General features: G+C 37.0%; 1 long non-coding RNA gene across 1 annotated transcript; it reads left to right on the top strand.

The window, feature by feature from the left end:
• The first annotated feature begins 2153 nt into the window (after positions 1 to 2153).
• On the top strand, positions 2154 to 3579 carry LOC141602703 (uncharacterized). Its single transcript, XR_012524622.1, has 3 exons — positions 2154 to 2261; positions 2434 to 2522; positions 3410 to 3579. It is a non-coding gene; the product is annotated as an uncharacterized LOC141602703 (long non-coding RNA).
• The last annotated feature ends 2531 nt before the right edge of the window (positions 3580 to 6110 follow it).

The raw sequence follows: 6110 nt of genomic DNA, 5'->3' as shown, positions 1-6110 counted from the left end.
TGGCTATGAGTGCCAGAGCTATTTGAAATGTCGCAAGATTTTGAACAAACCGTACTTTATAATGTGAAAATGAGTTTGCCATCCTGAAAACTGCCAGAACAAACTGTCAAAGAGATGCATTATCTGTTGTAGAGACCATAAAATAATGTAATCAACTGTAGCCTGTCATTTTTCCGAAAACAACTCTGGGTTTGACATAAAACAATCAGTTTATTACCCTTTTTAGCATGTGTGTATGCACCAATCCGTAGTAGGTGCTTTGCCAGTTATTAATCAGTGATACACTTCATCAATTGATAGCTGCCATTGGTGTTATTTTCACTCTTGTGATTGTGTTTCAGATTTTGAACAAAACACGTCGTTAGCTAAAATATACGATTAACTAGCCGTTCTTAGAAAGGAAACTATCTTCCTGAATCCCGACTCTTCTGCTACATGACCTTTTACTAAGTTGGTACTATAGATTATCTGTTTAGGGCGTGCTCGTTTTGGAAATGGGTTTCACAAAATTTTACTCGAAATTTCAAGCTATATGATTAATTTGGAGGACTTGTTTTTGTAAGATCTGTAGTCTGCGAAAATTATTCTATACCTGCTATAGGTTTTTGTAAATGCTTTGGGATTGCTCCTGAGATTACATGTACGAGCGGAATGAAATCAGCTTCTTCCAGGAACGCCTAAAGACTCTGGCAGAGCTTTTGATAGTTCAAGTAAGGTATTGGTTTCCTCTTTTAGATAGAATATTCATAACAATTTTTACCTGAACAGTCGAGCACGCGTAGAATCTTATTGCACTTGCGCAGTAGCACATACTACTACTTGGCAAACTGATGTGATAGAGTCAGTATTAGGCTTACCCGTCTTTACTTCTTTCAATATTTTTGCTTTTGTCTTATACCCTTCTGTCACATGCCTCTTATGGAAAAGGTACTTAGAAATTAGAACTAATGACCTGCTTTTACCGATGTGCATGGCTATATGCTTTTCTTTTTTTGAACTCCTTTGTTATCTACTATCTATCTATTTGAGCAGTAGAATATTTCTTGAGAATGTTTTTGTTTTGCCAGTAGTGTATTATGGGTTATCTAGAAAACAGCTTTGTTATGTTGTATATACATGGGTCAGGTTGTAACATCGGCCATTACCTCGCCGTTGACAGGAGAAGTGACTTTCAGGCCCTACAATAATCTTGTTGTATTGGTAGTTGTGTACGAGAGAAGTGACTTAGAGATTGTTTCCGTATCTGTTCTAAATCATATTCTTATGGTAAATTTATCAATTTTGGTTTAGTTTGGATGTTACTTATCTACGGAAATCATTATTCTACTCGGAATGTTACAGGTAGTTAGGCAGTTCATTTGATCCGCAACTTACTTCAGTGGTGAACATCATACAGTACTATAGAAATCTACAGGACTGCAGAGTTCGAATTCAAGTTATCCAAGGTACATAAAAATATAAGGTACGTGACCCTTTTTCCGTGCAGCATCTCTAAAGGATTCAAAAACTCTCTATGATTCAGCTTTGAAATAGTGAAGTAAAGTAATTTGGTTCATTATTATTCACCTATCAAACATGGAAATAATAAATGTATGCCGGTGATCTTAGACTGATTCAGTTAAAGATATTAAGAATATTCTTACTCAGTAATTCCCATTGTCTAACTTACCTGTTATGAAACTATTAGGTTCTCTAGAATGTCTTTATGTTTAGAGGCTACATATTTCAGTAGTGAAATTAAAATAATCCGGAACTGACAAATTAGTTTGTGAGACATGCGCTTATGTGAGCGAGTAATCAATGACTAATTGCTTTGATGCTAATTTGGAACTGAGGTAATCAGATGTCCAACAAAAAGAAAAGGCGGGTCTCCTTTTAAGGGCCCTTGCTGATCACATATCCTCACTTACCATATGCAAATATCCCTCCTTCCATGCCTAAACAATCAACCCTACCCCCTTTCAAATTAATAATTTCCCTCACCACTCTCTCCTTCGTTTCCTCGATCAATTTTCTTGGACTATTCCACCACTTGTTTTTTTGCTTACCTTCCTTTGATTTATTTTCTCAATTCTTTTTTTCGTTTCAACTATTTCTCCAATTGTAGTTTTAATTGAGTGTGAGTTTTGTGTTATTTTGTTGTGTATGATAATGAAGGTTGGCCATTCCAGGAGCGTGAGGCGGCTGAATTTTTGGGTGTTACTTTCAATTATGAATTAGGATCTTGTTTTGCTGATAGCATAACCTAAGTCGCCCTCCATGTGAGTTTTAATTGTTATTGTTGTACCATATTGTTGCTTATGATCCCGCTTTAGATTTTACTCACTGTACTTGGTTTTTACTTAATGGCAGTGGTGGACTTTAAGCTGTTTTTTATTTTTATGTTGTTCTTAGTTGGCACGCTCTCATCTTTTGAATGTGACAATGTCTCAGGGTAAGCGATATCAGACCAACTCGTGAAGCTAAGGATGCTCCTGCTCAACCTCACCTACATAAGCTCGAGTTTGCTTCTATAAGTTCTGGTATGATTGTTTGGGTTCTTTGTCTTTTTTTGTTAAGGGCTTGTTTTTGTTGAATGTTGTTTTGGTCTTGTGCGGTGTTGGGTGTGTGTGATTTTAAAGATAGGTGGGAAGAAAGGAAAAGGGTGAGTTCCAAGCACAGGCATGTTCGGGTCAGTGTAAAGCCATATTTAAGAAACTAATGGAATAGGGCAGGGCTGAGGACTGAGATGCAACAATGGTCTTATATGCAAGAGACATTGGCTCAGTTTAGGGATGACATGAAAATTTTTACGCACTACTTGCACTTTCATTGTTTTGTTTCGGGTCCAGGGTAAAGCCATCTTTAAGAAACTAATGGTATTCATTGGTTATTGTTTGGTTGGTCACTTCCTGGGTACAGCTATAACCAAAAGAAAACACCATTGCGTTAGCTGAGCTGTTAGTTACTGATTGCTGTTTGGAAGTTAATTTTCTTACAGCAACCATAGAAATGAGGAGGGGAGAGGGTGAGAGGGAAGGAGTGAGATTATTAGTTTTCGTTCAGATTGAGAAGGATGGAGGAAGGGGTAGAGAGTGTGAAGGAGGGAAGGAGATTGCAGTTTTTTTGGCCATTCTACTCATCATCGGCTGAAATTCAGTAAACTATGCTTAAGTTGTCGGTCGTTCTTTCCGTTATTAATCAACCGATATTTGATGTTAAGTGATTCATCCTATTCATGCAACCTGTAGGAATGTTATATCTAATTCTACTATAGTTATAAATTGTAAGTGATGACCTCTAATACAGTAAAGTTAATGTAGGATCACCTATTTGGCCTAATTTAGTGACAAAAGAACCTTACGTTATTGTAGGATTATAGGCCATGTTTGCCTAATTTAGTGACAAAAGAAATTGTTGTTGAATGCAGACACACATTAGGCTTCTCGCTGATGCAGATGTTGAATGCGGTTCCACTAACGTCAACAACGCCTTCCGTGCGGTTTACTTGTTAACGTTTTCCAGGACGTGTCATTGTGGCATGAGAACAAAGCTTACTAAGTGTGTTATGTATTCGTTCATTAGCGTTTGTGTAGTCGTTTCGTGTTGTAATCCTGGTCTTCAAGCTTGTTCGTACATAAAAAGGTCCCATATTACGCCTTTGTGGCGCTCTCATTGTACCTTTTATTTTACGACTATTGTGCTATACTTATTTGCATTAGACATGACGTATTCATGCATTTATGCCAAATTTGAAATAAATTCTAGGCTGGTTCGACCATCTATAAATATATTTATATATAATGGACCACGCTTTTATTGATACACTGCCAGCTTACTTTCGCTTAGCATTCCACCAAATTGTGGCACCGCGCCCGATAGGGCGCGGTGCAACAACTAGTCATTCATAAAAAATTGAATGGGGAGAGAGAAGGGGGGAAGATCAGACGATGTAATGTGTAAATGTATGAGAGAGATGAGGACTGAGGAGGTTACATTGGGAAGGGGGGTTATTATTTGATTAATAAAACACATTTAATGCTCGGTAAAAAAGTCAAGCATTTCTATTCATATACAGTGCACATTGTCGACCCACTTAGCACAAATACAGCACTATCCGACCCGTCGCAAGCTTGCGACGGGTACCTCCGTCACAAGCAAGACGGACTGTGGACATAGACCAAAGTAGAACTTAATATTACTATAATTACATGGCAGTGAGCCATTACAATGGCATTTTGTGTAATTGGACAAACTCAATAAGGACAAGTATGTCCTAAAAAGGAAAGGGGAATAGCTAGACCTGACAAAATCAACCCGACCCGAAAACGCTAACTCGAGACCCAAAAATCGACCCGAACTACAACCCTTGTATGTGACCTGAAACCCGAATCGACCTAAGACATCCCAAACATGACTTGAGAATTGTTTCCCCGGAACTGATCCGACCCAATACCAAAATGAGCCGACAAAGTATAACTCTAAATGAATAAAAAAAAAAACCTGAAATGACTAATTTAAAGCACCCTTAATAATATTTACGTTAAAAAAAAAAAAGAATCGATTATCAAAACTAAACTAAAAAATAGGTAATAACACTAAATGAAATGATGCTGATTTTGCATGGCTATTTAGGTCTTTTTCAATAGCTGAAATCGAGAAATTTGTTTATAATAGAGTTAATTAGATTTTACTCCTTTTTGAATCCACTTTTTTAAAATTACTCCCTTTTGAAAAAAAATCCAAAATTACTCCCTTAATTGCATATGGACCTAAAATTGCTTCAAAACTCCTATTTAAGTGGCTTATTTTGTCTGTTTTTGAACTTATTCCGTTTGTGGCTTAGCAAATGTATACTTTAAAAAGTATAAATGTAAACAAATGGAGGGAAGAGTTCAAAAACAGACAAAATAAGTCACTTAAGTTGAAGTTTTGAAGCAATTTTAGGTCAAAATGCAATTTAAGGGAGTAATTTTAGGGAAAAAAAATTCAAAAGGGGGTAATTTTAAAAAATTGGATTCAAAAGGGAGTAAAATCTAATTAACGTTTTACAATATGGGTCATTTTAAGTGCCAGATCAAGACGGATTTCAAGCACTATTTTATCAAAAACATTGAGATGTTGTTAGACAATTTTTGTGCAAGGTAAGTGGCTAAGGGTTCCCTAGAGGGTTTTAACGACAACCAAATCATTTTGATCCCTAAGGTTATATATACGTCTGAATGAACTTATTTCCCAATTTCATCCTATTAGCCTTTGTAATGTAGCCTATAAATTTGTCAACAAAGTTCTAGCAAATAAAATCAAGAAGGTCCTTCCTCATTTAATATCGGAAACTCAAAGTGGTTTCGTTCCCGGAAGACAAATCACCGATAATATAGTTGTTTTTCAAGAAATAATTCATACCATGAAACGTAAGAAAGGCAAGAAAGGATTTATGGCTATAAAGATTGATCTTGAGAAAGCTTATGACCGTTTAAGGTGGTACTTCATTAGAGATACATTCATTGATATGTGCCTCCCAACCCTCTTAGTGGATACCATTATAGAGTGTGTTACTTCAGCAAGAACGCACGTCTTATGGAACGGCGAGCCGACCGAGTTATTTGTTCCTACTCGTTGAGTTTGTCAAGGGGGCCCTCTCTCGTCTTATTTATTTGTCACGTGTCTTGAAAAATTGCAACAAGCGATCGATTGGGAAGTTCGCGATAATAATGGGAACCAATATCAGTATGTCAGAATGGTCTGAAAATTTTCAACTTATTTTTTGCGGAGGCTAGCATTGAACAAGCCGAAATCATTAGTTCGGTTCTCAACATTTTCTGTCGTGCTTCGAGGGAGAAGGTTAGTATCGCTAAGTCGCGTGTATTTTTATGTTCTAATACCAGGGTTGATCTTTGAAATGCTATTTTTATCGCCCTGGGGTCCGAAAAAACGAGTGACTTGCGGACCTATTTGGACATGCCTACGATTAACGGTCGATTAACAAGAAATACTTTTGCCCATCTTGAGGAAAAATCAATAAACGTCTAGCATGTTGGAGCACTAAACATCTTTCATTAGTAGGGCGTACACTAGTCCAATCCACCTTATCTTCGTTGGCTAATTATAGTATGCAGACGGTTAAGATT

Source organism: Silene latifolia, chromosome 9 (genome assembly GCF_048544455.1).
Source record: "Silene latifolia isolate original U9 population chromosome 9, ASM4854445v1, whole genome shotgun sequence".
NCBI classification, from domain to species: Eukaryota; Viridiplantae; Streptophyta; class Magnoliopsida; order Caryophyllales; family Caryophyllaceae; genus Silene; species Silene latifolia.
The sequence above is the reverse complement of the archived record's forward strand: the minus strand, read 5'-3'. Positions and strand labels throughout refer to the sequence as shown.